Here is a 16,641-nt window from a genome sequence, read left to right on the forward strand (position 1 = left end):
GTGCAAAGTAGGCTGCTTGAGCATTCAGTGTCGGATTAAGTTTTGAAAAGTAACCGTGTACCCTGATGAAACAAAATTTATTGCAAGCAACATTTAAACTGCAAATATTAGATAGCTTTTTCTTCATATTAGACCTCCTTGGTTCTGGCTTTCGTGCTTGGACGTGTTTTTAAAATGTCAACTGGTATTATTAGTTGATTGCCACGTAATGTATGATAGGCATACGGTGTCTTATTCATTGTGAAACTGTGTTTTTTAATGCATGAATCGCTGAAGGTTTAGACTTGAAATGCAAGGGCCGCCATTGGTTTCAGAGATCGGCTACGCCTCCGGGGATAACCCCTAGTGTCAGCTTAAAGTGACGCAGCATTGAAAGGGAAAGATGCTTTTGGGAAACGTGCTGTAGAGATTAAGTACAGATTAAGTTCTTTCTCCTGAATAAATTCAATTTCCTATATAACCCCTGCAGTGTCCGGATACTCTGTGCTGATGTGCCAAAAGACATCTAATGGGCTGATCTAAACCATACATATGCCTTTAAAATAATTGTATTAACATTAACAAACATTACCCATCATGAAGTCTGTGTGGGGGTATATGTTGCTGTGTCCTTTGCAGTTTGGGGTCACTTACAGTGGGGAAATTGCGTGCACCCTGCACTACTCTTTCGAAGAACAAGTGAAAGCATGCGTCACTGCGCTTAGAAATCAATTGACAAAACATCAGTGTTCTTTTACACATCAGAAAGAGACAGCTTCGGGCTCTGGATGGCTGCATTAACTTCTTCCATTTGTCCCATAACATCCACTAGCAGGTGCAACGTGAAATAAAACTTCTCCATTTGCTTTAAAAAACAAATGCTGCTTTTTGTCCCCGTTTGTTTTTTCCACAAAATCTCTCAAATAATGCATCACACTGTCATGGTTTTGAAGCACAGATTTAACACTGCAAACTCGCATTGTCCAGCAAGTGGGGCACAGTGGTGCAGAAGGAGTTAAACCATGCCAGTCTTTTTGGTGACTCCCTAATCATGTTTATCAGATACTTTTCTAAATTAATGACATCTCTGCATGGCTTTGATTTTGCAAGTAAGTCTTGAAAAGCAAGGTTCATATTGTGGGCATTGCAATGCATAAGCATGGTATCTTCCTGAATATCTCTCATGCGGGCTTGTAACCCAGAGGTGCACCCAGACATGTTTAAAGCCCCATCATAACACTGGCCTCTACAATCAGAGCATGCCAAGCCCAGTCTGGATAAAGCATCATTTAAGACAGCAAACAAAGTGGCAGCAGAGGTGCACTCAACTTCATAAATTCCCACAAAATCCTCAACACTGTTTAGATTTTGGTCAACGTACCTAAGACAGAAGCTCATCTGCTCACTTTGAGCAACATCTGCAGTCTCATCCACTATTATGAGAACAGCCTTGCCTGACGGATGTCCGCAAGAAATTGACGAAGAACTTCAAAAGCAAGCATTTTGATTATTTAATTTTGAACATCATGTGATAGGTATTTGAACTTGTCTTTCCTTTTAAGCCAGCTGGCGAGAGACTCGTTGTCCAAAGAGCGTAGTTTTATCAGTTGTGTGAAATTAGATCCAATGTCGTCGTGTCCGCAGATTGCTTGACCTTGCCTGGTGAGCAGCTGCAACGAAAAAACTATTGTGAGAAGTGCATCCCTAGCTTGGGACATGTCCTTCATGTTTTGATAAGAATGATTCTGAATTACATTAACCCCTCGCATGACACTTGCGTATTCTGATGTTGCCTCCCTGCGTCACTGTAATTTTTCATGGGCTCTAAACTTTTCGGGTCCTTTTTCCAATTCGAAAATCCACCAGATATGAACATGCTTTCTCACTTTGTTGAAAATGCTAACAGTTTACACTCAGCATAGGTCTGGCATATTTTACATAGGGCTTTAACCCTTAGCTGATCGAATGTTAGCCAGGTGTATTTTTCCATCCACTCAACCCTGAAGCGTCAAGTTGAAACAGTGTCAGGCTCCATCCGCCCTCTTTAGCAGTGTTTTGAGTACTGCTGTCATCCTCATCCATGTCACTGGTTTGGGCATTGTCATCGCAGCAAATTTTACTGCCGCCAGTGTCTTGCTCATGATTTGGCGCGGGCCCTGCTGCAGCAAATGAAATGTCATCTTGAACCGTGCTCAATTTTTCATAGTTGTACGTGAATCTGTGCTAGTGGTTGAGGACCAGGCACTGGCCTTTGCTCACAACTGGATTTTTTAAACAAATAATCCACTTATCCATATTTTCTTTGATGGTAAATCAGCTAACTTGAAGTTACGAGCTAACCTAATGGCGTAGACCAAGGAGCGCTAAATTACCGTGTCAACTTATGAAAAGTGGGGGAGGGACATCAACCCATAAATAGGAATCATGGGTAAATGTTTATAAAATTGTTTATTAAATATAATTTTGTTGTTGTATTTAGTTCATATTAGGGACCCAATAAGATGTTTGATGTTTTTACACTGTTCTATGCCATTTTACAATCTCTGATTTTCTCAAGCTTTTCCTTAGATTCGGGAGGCAATGCTCCCCTACTTTTAGTTGGGATGGTCCAATGCTCCCCGATAGATGGCACCTATGCACACACACACAAACATACACACACATTACACATATCTATATACAAACATATATACACACACCCAAGTATGCACACTTTTATATTGTCCCTCCTTCCCAGACAAAATAAAAAAACAAACAAACAAAAAAAACAGACAAAAACAAGTGAATTAATATAGAGTGGTATAAGAGGAGAAGAGGTTCAGAAAAGGCAGATAGTTTATCTTAATGTATGGTGTATTTACAGAAATCATATGATGTATAACTATAGTTATGACACGTGTATATCGAGAAGGTGTGAGGCATCAACCCATCATCTAAAAATAAAAAAGGGTGAGGAGTAGCTCTATATGTTGATAAAGACTTGAAATGTAAAGAAATTAGTAGTGTGTCGATTGCTATAAAGGACATTATGGAGGGTATTACAGTAGAAATAATATAGGAAAATTCAAAGAACACAACAGTTAGTTGGTTGTATAGAACTCCAGGTTGTTTGAATGAAATATTTCAAGATAATAGTAGAGATGTATGAAAAAATAATTAGTAAGAAGGAGATTTTTGTTTGTGGTGATTTCAACATTGATCTACTCAACCCACATGGACAAAAGATAACAATGGACTTTACGAATGCTTTGCATAGTATTGGCCTTTTCCCTAAGATTATCAGACTAACTAGAATTACCTCTCAAAGTGCCACTCTGATTGATAGCATTTATTCGAATGTATATGAGAAAACAAAATGAGAGCAGGTTGTTGATTACGGATGTGAGTGATCACTTACCAGTTTTCATAATATATCAAATTAAACTGAAGGATAATAGAAATGTGAGAATAAAGTAATAAGAAATAGATCACAGAAAGCTATTGATGGATGCATTCATGGATGATTTAAGGACACAGAACTGGGATGAGGTTTATGTTAATTATGTTAATTATGTTAATATTGCATACAATTTATTTATGAAAGTATTAATAGGTTTGAATGAAAAAACTGCCTCTTAATTAAGCTTAATCAGAAAGATGTATATGAAAACAAACCATGGATGACTAAAGGTTTACAAAAAGCATGTAAAAAGAAAAATGCCTTGTATAAAGAATTAATAAAGTATAGAACAAAGGTAGCTGAAAGTAAATACAAAAAAATATAAAAATAGAATAATAAGTATAATAAGAGGCCATAGAAAGGATCACTATAGTAAATTATTACAATTAAATCGAAACGATATGAAAGGCACATGGAAAGTGATAAATAGTGCAGTGAAAATTAATGCAGGAAAATTAACTTACCCAAATTATTTTGTTAAAAATGGCAATACAATAATATATGATTTGAAAGAGATAAATTATTTTAATGATTAATGATTGTGAATGTTGGGCAAAAGCTGGCAGAAAATATAACTAAACAAATGGCAGAGGATGAAATAGAGAATTGTTTTGCTAATAATGTTAATTATATGTTTCTTAGAGGGGTAAAAGAATCAGAAATTGTGAATTTAGTAAAACATTGTAAAGACAAAAATCAAGACATTATGAGATAGATATGTCACTTATAAAGAGTGCAATAGAATTTATAGCAAAACCATTTACGTACATATGTAATTTATCATTTCAAACAGGAAAGTTTCCATGAAAATTGCAACAAAAAAAAATTCTATCTATAAGTTGGCTTGAGAGCAGTAAATAATTTTGTGTAATTCTTTTTTTTTTTTTTTTTTTTTTTGCTAGCCATACTGACAGTCATGTCATTTAACAGATACATCAGTGATGAAAAGAAATTCAAATTATATTTGTCTTTTCTTTGAGACAGCATAAAAATAAAGAAAAGATGACTGAAACAGGTGAATTGCTAGCAATGCAGATACCGTGTTTATCTAGTAACGTGTGCCGAAATAAATAAATAAAAATCTATGTGTGATATAAATTCAAAGCTGTGAGGAGGGGAATAAAGTGTTCCTGAAAGTCACAAGTTTTATTTCTAAATATTGCTGTGCATTTTTCATGTGAGATGTGGTCTGATAGAGAATTTAGCCAATTTGCAATAGATACAGTATTTGATCCTTATTTTTCCAATTTTTCAATATGGTTTTCTTGGCGATAGCTAGAGACAAAAGTATTGCATGCTTGTTTTCAGGTGGTAAGTTTATTTTCTGATACATTGCCCAGCAGAATGAGGATAGGGTGAGGTGGAATATTACAAATAAAGTAAAGTGATAATTTATTAGCTACCTCTTGCCAAAAATGTTGTACTGGCGGGCATGCCCAAATAGCATGATAGTATTTGTTAGGAGAGTTAAAATTGCTAGGTATACATGTGTCTATGTTAGATAACCACATTTTGAACATTTTATGTTGTGTGATATGACTTCGTTGTTTAACTTTATACTGGATTAACTCTATATATTTGGTATCATTTTCATTTTATGATAATGCTTATGAAATAAGAATGAAAGTGTTTCTCTGATGATCATAGGCCATGATACCGCAAATTATGTTTCTGTGATGCATATTGCCATGATATTCTTGTAAAATTGCACCGAAAGGCATTTGATGTCTTTAAAAATCATAAGATGACTTCACTTTACATAAAGTAACAGATAATTTTAAAAAATACTACATCAATTCTTAACTATGTCTGGTGTGTTTTGAATAAGTGGATGCAAACTGTGATTAATAATTATGTGTATGTGTTGCTGTTCAAATGCATCTGTCATGTACTCCTCTGAAATCAATGTGACACACTCTAAATCCCATGTTGCCACTTCATAATGCGACACCATTAGAAGGGGCCATTATTGAGTCAAATGGCCCCTCAATCTAATTTTGCAACAATAATCTTGCCTAATGATTTTAAGTGTCACTTGTTCAATGTAAACAAGCACACACATAAATTCTTATTATTATGCTCTGCTAGAAGGAATCAGAGTAATTGTCAGGAATCTATAGTCTAATTCAGATCCACTTGAGCTTTAAGACAGGAAAGTGAAGCCACAGGATTCTCACTTCGACTCCACATTGTCACTTAAACCAGAGTGTGTTTTGTTTCGGGTTTTATGTCATTTTTGGTCAAGTAAATACCTTTTTGTTTCCCAAGACAGGGATGGAATTAAAGTACATAATGTTGTAGTCATTGATTTATTTTTAGAATTGTAAATGGCCTGTCAGGTATGGCACTTTTAAGTGTGGCAAAATCTGATTCAACCCAGTGTGCAATAACACCAGTTTCTCAAATGTTGCATAATGTTGCTTTAGTGTGTATGTTTAGCAGTTGTTTAGATGCTGTATACAGCTTCACATTTAAAACTGTCTTTTCTCCTTTAAAAGGGTAAAGGTATTCTCATCTATATTTTGTACTTTTTTATTGTGTGCACTATTTTTGTGAAGAAATCTTAAATAAGCAAAAATAAAGAACATATGGCTTTAAATGAATTTGCCACCAATAAACAATTCACACATGGCAGTAAATCTGTCAAAAACAACAGCTGTAATCATTGTTAATCTGAGAGAACAATGACAAAAATAATTATATGTTCAGCCACCATTTAATTTGGCAGACATTGCATTACTAGCTGTTGTTGAAAAAAAGATACACTGTACACATTCTCAATAACACACTCACTTTTTTTAAAAGGACCAATTTTATTGTTGGATGTTAAAAAAATAGCATCTAAGTGGATATAAAAATGTTTTAATGGATATGCTTGTGTCATATTCTTGTTTTCATGTCTTTTATTTTCAAGTTTAGTTCCTGTTCCTGTCATGTCATGTCATGTCATGTGATGTGATGTGATTTCCTGTTCCCTCATGTGATCTTGTCATGTGTTTCCCCTGTTCATGTGTCATGTTTTTATTGGTTCATTGTTTGGTTAATTTGTTATTAGTCTTGTCTTTTCATTGGTTTAAGGTCATTTAGTCTTGTTATCTTGTTTATAGTTTAGTCTAATGATTGGTTGTCTTGTTTACCTGTTACCAATATCCTTTTATTTAAGCCCTCATGTTTGCCATTGTTTAGTGTCTGGTATTGTGAATGTAACCTTGTTGTCAAAGTCAAAGTCAAAGTCAAAGTCAAAGTCAAAGTCAAAGTCAAGTCCTGTCCCGTCCCGTCCCACATTTGAAAAATAAACTGCACTTGGGTTCGTCACTTCATCGTCTTCATCATTGCCTTTGCCAGCATCGTTACAGCTTGGCTTTTTGAGGGAAGTCTGTATGTCCAAAAATCCATAATGCAAAATATTTGTAAGATTTAGAGAAACTGCATTTGCGGTATGAGGTGGGTTAGGGTGAGTTATTTGTCATAACATCTGAGATGTTGACACTAGAATGGGCTCAAAAACAGACATTAGTTCTGCTACCTATTTAACTACTGGGACAGACAGTGTTTTAACAGTATTTTTAGAATCAGTCAGAATGCTACGGATTTAAATGTAGCTACTGCTCTAAACTTGTTTCTTTTTTTACACTTTTGTTTATTGTCTTTATATTCTGCCACAGTCTTTATTTTTTGAGGGGCAGCTAAAGGGAGAGTAAATTGATTTAGGTTTATTATGATGACTTTACACTATAAAGTGTAGCATGGGCAATGGACCCTTTTCGCAGATTGTGATGATGTCACGTCATTCTTATAATAATAATTCCTTACATTTATATAGTGCTTTTCTAGGCACTCAAAGCACTTTACAAAGTATAAGAGGAAGCTCCTCAACCACCACCAGTGTGCAGCATCCACCTAAATGATGCAACAGCAGCCATAGTGCACCAGAACACACACTAGCTATTGGTGGAGAGGAGAAGAGAGTGATTATTTGGAGGCCATGATAGATAAGGGCCAATGGGGGGAATTTGGTCAGGACACCCTACTCTTTACGAGAAGTGCCCTGGGATTTTTAATGGCCACAGAGAGTCAGGACCTTGATTTAACATCTCATCCGAAAGACGGTGATTTTTACAGTATAGTGTCCCCATCACTATACTGGGGCATTAGGACCCACACAGACCGCAGGGTGAGCACCCTCTTCTGGCCTCCCTAATACTACTTCCAGCAGCAACCTTAGTTTTCCCCAGGAAGTCTCCCATCCAGGTATTGGCCAGGATTAACCCTGCTTAGCTTTAATGGGCAATGTGATGTAAGTGATATGTTTTCCCCAAAGACTCTAATGTTGAAAGTTTGAAGAGACTCTTATTTTGAAGTTCTGCATCTTCCTCTGTTATGTCTCTCTTCCTGTCCATTGCCCTAATTGTGTCTCATGTGTTACTCATCTTCTTGTTAGCCCATGTGTACAAATAGCCCTCTTGTTCTTTGTTCTTGTTTGTATGTAGTGTGCTAGTTGCCAACATACTGCTGTAGATTTTCTTTCTTTCTTTCTTTCTTTCTTTCTTTCTTTCTTTCTATGTTTAGATCCTTACTCTCTTGTCTCTTCCCATCACAAAACCCTGACAGAACAACCGACCCACATTATAGATCCAGCAGAACAGATTGAGCGGCTTTCCCAAGGGTCCACTGCTGAAGCGGAGTATTGTTTTATTTTTTGGAAATTGGCTCAATAGGACTGGCATGAGAGATCCCTCAGGACCATGTTTTGTATGGGATTTAATGGCCCTCTGAGGAAGCTGGTCCCTTTGGATTGACTCTCCAGTTGTCCCTTATTTGATGGTCCTAACCGCGATGGTCCCAGCCTCAGTGGTCTTGGTGGTCCCTACTTCATCCTCAGAGACCCTGTCCTCTTCAGGTATGCTTATTATGGACCACGAACTTGTATCTAAGCCATCCTCATCCTTTGGGGCTCCGCCCTCTGAATCTTCCATGACTCCACCCTCTGAGCTCTTGCCTCCTGCGGCTCTGCCCTCTCTGCCTCCTGAGACTCCTGCGACTCCATCTGCTCCAACTCCTGAGATTCCTGCGGCTCTGTCCGCTCCATCCCCTAAGCCTCCCGTGGCTTCACCTCCTAAGCCACATACTGCTCTGCCCCCTGCAGCTCCGCCTCCTGAGACTCCCTTCCCTGAGCCTCTTGCAGCTCTGCATCTTGAGATTCCATCACCTGAGCCTCCTGCGGTTCCACTCCCTGAGCCTCATACTGCTCTGACCCCTGCGGCTCCACACCTTGAGTCTCCAGCGGCCCCGCCCCCTGAGATTCCTACATGCCACTCTGCCTTGTTGGGCCCTGTTCCACAGCCCAGGCCTCCAAGGCATCCGGACCCCGCTCCCTTCCTGGAGCCGCCTCACTGTCTGCCAGACCTCACTCCCTTCCTGGAGTCATGTCCCAGGCTTCCGGACCCAGCTCTCTTCATGAAGCCACATCCCTGGCCTCTGGACCCCGCCCCCTTCTTAGAACCGCCTCCCCAGCTGCCAGACCTCGCTCCCTTCCTGGAGCCACGTCCCAGACCTTCGGACCCCGCTCCCTTCCTGAAGCCACTTTCCTGGTCACCGGCTCCACCCTGGTCTACGCCTGTCTCTGGGGGGCTTTAGGAGCCGCCTTTTAAGGGGGGGGGGGGTTCTGTCACGTCATGTCATTCTTATGTTTTCCCCAAGGACTCTTATGTTGAAAGTTTGAAGAGACTCTAATTTTGAAGATCTGTATCTTCCTCCTTTATGTCTGTCTTCCTGTCCATTGCCCTATTAGTGTCCCAGGTGTTTCTCGTCATCTTGTAAGCCCATGTGTACAAATACCCTCTTGTTCTTTGTTGCTGGTCAGTTCTTGTTTGTATGTAGTGCATTGGTTGCCAGCATACTGCTTTAGAGTTTTGTTACCTTCTTCTTTGTATTATTCCTTCATCATTGTATCCCCTTTTTTTTATAGTTAAAATTCTGCATTTGTATACTTACACTCTCATCTCTTCCCTTCACAAAACCCTAACAGATGATGTGTTTTGGCCTTATTTTGCAGTGTCAATCTAGCAAATATTTTATTTGTTTTATTTATATATATATTGTTTAAACTTATAACAATATACTTTATTATATTGCCCTGTAATAAGTAAAAAAAAAACATAAGTTACCACAGCTACTGGTGAGGGAGTGATAGAAAATTTGGCCTCTTTCTCTCTGTTCAGACCAGGGCCGTAACCACAATATAGTTTGAGGGAGACAAATTCCCTCCAGTAATTGATATCCTCGTTGCTGTTCTGCTGCAGTCCATTATGCACCACTGTCTAACTGTATTTAAGTTGTTGCAGGAATAACACAATGGTTTAAAAAAAAAGACATTTTTTTGCATGCTCTGTAGTATAACACCGCTCGTCAATGTCATTTGAAATAGCCAATCAAATAGATGAAGGCTGTTTAAGAAGCTAAGTGGGAACCTTGTGGATTATTTATATTCCAGCGCCATGCATCAGCAAGCAGTTCAGGTTAAGAGTGTTAGTGTCATATAAGATGTAATTATCTAACTAAACATGCAATATTTGGCCACTGTTTTATGACTGAAATGTTGTACCGACTGACAGTAATTTCCAAGGGTGCAAACTATATTCACCATTTGGCTAAATTCGCCGTTTTGAATTTAAAATGTCATTACTGTACATGATTCGTATGTCATTCATAATTGTGAATGTGAAAACATTAATGGAGCCGTTTTCAGCATATCAGGCTTAAGACAAAGAGCTAATGTGTGTATATTGCAAAGGAATTGAATGAATGTGGTAACCTGGCAGGCTTTGAAGTAGCTTTTTAGAAAATTAACTTGACATTGTTTAAGATAATGATCTATAAAACACAAAGTAGACCGTTGACTGAAACAGGTGAATTGCAAGCAATGCAGACACAGAGTTGTCTTGTACTGTGTGAACTAAAAAAAAAAAATAAATAAATAAAACATATCTTTTAAAACCAAAAATGATCAAATTTTGGGCCTTTATTGCATTTAACGTTTTTAGTCAGGACCAAAGTGTACCACTGTTTTTGTGACCTCAATACCCGTGACCCCCCCTACCCTTCAAAATGTTTTGGTCCCCCCAATGTTCAAAACATGGTTACGGCCTTGATTCTGACTGCTGTAATACACCACTCTATTTTTTTCTACTTTTGGGCAGCAGTGAAAGCTTAATAATGGATATTTTTCCTTTTGCTGATGGAGCAAACAGGTAAGCAAAATATATTTTTGTTGTGGTCTCCCATTCACCGCTATACAAGTTTACCCTGCTTCTGCATTACAAACCTTGATTTGTGAAAAGGGTCCATTAAAGTACAAAGAGAAAAGTAGCTCCGTAGCGCCACCTTATGGTTGATGATGATCTCAATTTTTTTTTTTTTTTTTTTTTTTCACAATTAGGTTACACAAAACAAATCTGGCTTACTCATTAGAAACAAGGACAAGAACAAGAGTAGTCATCTCATTTATAACAACAATCTAATTGAATTGCATTACACTGTCATAAGGCCAATGGATATTAATAATTATAATGTAATTAATATAATATTTGAAATATTTAATGATGAAGCATTGCATTTCTAAAAAGGTTTACATTTTTATTATGTTTTAAAAAGACCCATTTAATATAATCAAAGGAGTAATCTCATGCACACAAAAGATTACAGTAACCTCAAACAATTGGGATGAATTAAACATCCAACAAAGTTCATTGTCCTTTTTATTGTGCAAAGCATAAGCAAAAGTTATAAAGCATATGATAGGTGTGCTAAAGTAAAGTTTTGGTTATTTTAAATTTGGGTAACACTTTACAATGAGGTTTCATTTATTAACATTCATTAGTTAATGCATTAGGTAATATCAACTAATAATGAAACAATATATATTTTTACAGCATTTATTAATCTTAGTTAATGTTAGTTTATAAAAATTTAATTGTTCATTGTTAGTTCATGATGCATTAACTAATGTTAACATATACAACTTTTGAATATGAAAATGTATTAGTATATGTTGAAAACCAATGTTAACTAATGGAACATTATTATAAAGTGTTACCTAAATTTGTTTATTATTAAGATATCTTGTGTATGTATGTATTTGTGGATATACTGTAATTGATCACATTTTGTTATATATTGATAGGAAGTAATTTCATGTGATGTTTAAGCTTCAAAAAATCTTTACCATTCAATCAGCCTTAAAAAAAATCTATTCTGTCATGTTTTTATGGACACTTAGAAACAGATGGGGGTATTTGAAAAATTGCAATGGAAACCCCAAAGTGCTCTTATACTAGTTGTTAGTTCAGTCATTAAAAAAGCACAAAATCTTTGAGACACTGACACTGTACCAGAAAATATACATATATCTCATTGCCCATTTATAATCAACATGTTAAAATTCTGCACAGGCATTTATCTTACTTTGGATGCAGCACCTAAATGATTTATTAAAAGACAAATAACAAATAGTGCAAAATACATGAGAGTTCAATTCAATAGTATAATTAGATTTAAAAAGTGTACAAAATGCAAATACAATGAAACATGCAAAACAATAATCAGTGCATAAAAATCATTAAAAAAAAACACTGTCCTTGTCATAGTGAAAACCAAACTAATGAATGAATGTACTTGGACAGATGTGACATTATTAATGTATTATAATGCCTGTAAGTTTATAAATTAATGTTTATAATAATTCTCCCTCAATATGAATGTTCATCAGTTCAACTATGGTTTAAGAAATAAAAATATATTTGCTAAGTTTGCTATACGTGACAAAACTTATTTTCAAATCTTCAATTAATATGATAGTGTTACAATTATATGTTTCATTTAACTGTTTAATGAATAAATCAATTGCCTGCTATTACACATGAATTTGAAATGTACAGACACATTAACAGTAGTTCAGTATACCACAACATTTACATTCTTACCATTGACTTCTATTGATTTATTACTATGTAAATGACATTTGTTATATCCTTACCCTAACCCTACAGCTACCCCTTTACTGAAATATTTTGGCATTTTAGGGTTAGACATTAAACATTATTTAGTCACTTCATAAAGCAACTACCCACAACCTCAAAGAGGGGTGTTTGTAAAATGTGTAGTTTCATAAATCTGTCAGCTGTTAAGAGACAGGGCAGTCAAAGCTTTTGCCGGTGTTTCAAAACAACAGAGCATTGTGGAGGTTTGGATTCATGTTTAAATGTACAGCTGGGTATTTGGGTTGCCTATATGTACATCAAATAAATGACTGTGTCTGTGTTATATTTGCAATGTATTCTTCTACTTCTGAAGTACTTAAAATATCCATTACCATCTTACACACACACACGCACACACACACAGGTTCCATAAAGTGTCATGAGATTAATGGTGGATTAAGTAAATAGAAAATGCTTTAATCTGCCTGCCTCTCTTCACCACATAACCAGCTGACAAAACATCATAATCTGTATCCACAGAATGCACTCTGAGGCAATGGGAAAATGTCTTGCACTGCACTTGCAGGGCATGTTGATGTGAAGTGAGTTATGGATTCTATAGTACACCGTGTAGGGGCTGCAGGCGGACTACTGGGGGATGAAAGTAAGTGGACGTGCATTTGCACAGGGTGAATTCTACAGGTAAAGTGGGACTCTTTTTGATAATTTGTCCTTGGTATTGTTCTAAAGTATTATAGCCCCTCACACAATACCAATTTCTTTTATGTTACTTTCTAAAACACTTTCACAGAATAAAAAAATAAAAAATACTTCCAAATAATGCCTCTATTTCCACTGTGTATACGTTGCACACAATGAACTCAGCACCATGCGTTTCTACTTTACAATGATTTGGTATGGGGCGCCACACTCTTCAGCTGGCATAGAAATGCAAACAGACGTACATATTAACATAATTCACATTTTAAATGTTTTCTACATAAATGATATTATTTTAGAAATATTTGTAACCCATGTAATGAACTTAAGTAACTAACTTAATAAAAAGTCAGTATATAATCATACTACAAAACTCTGAAATGCATCTGATTACAATAGTTTTAATGGATAAATCTAATTATATTACAGTAACTAATTACTTTAATCAGATTACACCCAACAGTGGTCATGAGCTATGAAAGAGCAACTTCTGAGCAATAACATTTTCTTCATCAATATTGTTATGGTTAACCTTTTGAAAGAAAAGGAAAAGTAAAGAAGAGAGAGATGAGGACTTTTTCACAATCTGCAAGGATTTATACTGTAGTATCTCATGATTCACATTCCAGCATATATTTAAGATTTATGCTATGGTAATATTTTAAACGACCTGTGTTAACCCTTATAACCCTTAACCTATTCTCATCACAGCTAACAAACGGGAGCTCAGAAGTTACTTTACCGCATGCACGAGTTACAACTGTAGCCTGCGGCAAAATGAGCTCTTGCGCGCTAGAGGTCTGCACGGGCCTTAACATGAAACCCGACCCGTACCCCAGACCGTGTGGCCCAACCCTACCCAGCCCGAATGATACTGACCCGAACCCGAAATCGCTTACTATCTAAATTCTTCTCCTAGCAAGTACTGTTGCAATAGGCTGTATTTTATGTAAGCATACAGGCAACATTCATAACACTGAAACAGTAAACATACACAGTTTTAAGAAGGCACAGCAGCCCCTTAGTACACTAGAGCAAAAGGGGGGAAAAGTATTGACTTAACCGTTTATTTGCTGAAACTTCAGTTGGTGCAGAACAATATGGAATAAAATGAAACAATGCAACAGTCCCCTTTATGCAGCCTGAACTTGTTTAGAATGTTGAATCTTTGTGACAACTGCGCTAAAAACAATCTAGACGCAGCGCAAAGAATGAAACAGAGCGCAGGTGTCTCACTATGCGTTTTTGACCATTTGAAGTTCTTTTTAACTTGTCATGGAGTTTAAATGTGCCCGTCCTGTGCGAGATGCTGAAGAAAAAGCGAGACGCGGTGTAAATGTCAAAGACATTCGTCCAGCATGTGTTTACATAGGAAAACAATGGGAAAACAGAACAGACGCGCGAACACGTTTGGTGTGAACGGCCCCTAACTCGTCCGTTCGCGTGTGTCAGTGAGTGAGAGCGCGTGCGCGAAACAATTTCTGTAAGCCTGTTTATTTTTTCATTCATACAAACCCGAACCCGAAGTCCTACTTGAAAAACTGATCCGAACCCGGCCCGAAACCAGTCGGGTTCTCGTGTCCCGTCGGGCCAGGGTCGGGTTGCAGACCTCTGTTGCGCGCTGTCGCCTGCATTTTATTATTAATAATAGCCTACACTGTAAAAAAAATTCTGTAATTTTACGGGATTTTTACTGTTTATTTTACAGGTTTTTTCCCTGTATTTTTAAAGTACAGAAAATTTACAGAAATAGACTATGAATTTACATGTCTAATGTAGAATAACATGGAAAACCTGTAACTGTGAATAACTAAAAAATTTCCTTTTTTTTTTTTTTTTTAAGGAAAATCTTGTTTTTTTTCTACATAAAAAGACTGTTAAAATACATAAACAAATGTATCATAATTTCACAAATATTTATATTTTATTTAATGTATGAAACTGTTAAATTCTAGTTTAATACTGTAAATACATTTTTAAACAATGTAAAATGGCAGTACAATACAGTTTTGTATGATTATAAATTAAATTATTCAATGTCATTTTACATATACTTACTTTTCTTAGTTATGTAACATTTAAAATATATATTAATACTGTGCATAATTGATTTAATAGTTATACAATTAAATAAAAGCAACGATAAAAGAAATACATCTTGAACGTTACTGGACAAGCCATTTCAGATTTTGGGACACTTTAGAAGTGACTCTAAACGTGTGAACCTTCCAATAAATTTGAACAACAAGGGCAACGTTCAGGGGGAAATCTGCATTATATGCAGATGATGGGGCTATATGGATAGGGGGAAGAAATGTGAAATATGTAATAGGAAAATTAAGAGAAGCAATAAAGATAGTGGGAAAATGGACATATAAATGGGGGTTTAAGCTGTCAATGAGTAAATCCTGCTTTATGATATTTACAAATAAGCAAAAGATTGATGTTGAGAAGCTGACACTATATGGGAAGCCAATGGAGAGAGTGTCTGAGTTTAAGTACTTAGGACTATGGCTAGATTATGAATACACTTGGAAAGTGCATGTTAAACATATAGAATCAAAATGCTAGAAAGTAATACATTTACTAAGAGAAGTGGCTGGATATGATGGGGGGGGGGGGGGGGGGGGGGCTGATAAGCAGTCAATAATTGATATATACAGAGCTATTATGAGATCAACAATTGATTATGGATGTATAGTCTGGAGCAGCAGCTAAGACATTACTACTAAATATAGACAGATTACATTATAGAGCTCTACGGCTATGAATATGAGCCATAAAGACAACCCCCATTAATGCTGTCCTAATAGAAGCAGGTGAAATACCAAAATTATCAATTACATACTGGATTAGGTTAAAAGGATGTGGAGAGGAAAACCCCACAAAAATAACAATTCAGAATTGTTGGGAATATGACAAATTTTTAGAGAAGTGGATTTGGATGGACATCGAAAAGTAGAGCTTGTGAATATGGCTTGGAGGCTATAGAGTTCACTAGGACTACCCCAATTAGTAATATTTCACCATGGCTTTATCCAGCATCAAATAGATATTAATATATTAGAGAAGAAAAGAGAATGGCAAACGAATTAAGTGGGTAACAAAGCAAGTTTATATGTAAGAAATAACTATTTGATCTACCTTAAAATGTACACAGATGGGTCAAAGAATAAGCAAGGGAGTGTGGGAATTGGTGTATACATCCCTGAATTTAAAATAACCATAGCTAAAAGACTTTCCGATTAATCATCAGTGTATACAGCAGAATTAGTGGCAGTCATAATAGGGTTACAATGGGTTGAAGAGGTTAAACCGGATAGGGTGGTTATTTGCACTGATTCAATCGCTGTTTTGTTAAGGATCCAATCGAGGAAAAGTGATAGAGAAGATCTTATCATAGAACTATTACAAAATTTGTATAGGATCCATAGAGATGATACTGATGTGCAGTTTTGTTGGGTGCCAGCTCACGAGGGACTGAAAGGAAATGAGGGTGCTGACTTGCTTGCAAAAAAAGCTTTA

Source organism: Myxocyprinus asiaticus, chromosome 37 (assembly GCF_019703515.2).
Source record: "Myxocyprinus asiaticus isolate MX2 ecotype Aquarium Trade chromosome 37, UBuf_Myxa_2, whole genome shotgun sequence".
In the NCBI taxonomy this organism is placed as follows: domain Eukaryota; kingdom Metazoa; phylum Chordata; class Actinopteri; order Cypriniformes; family Catostomidae; genus Myxocyprinus; species Myxocyprinus asiaticus.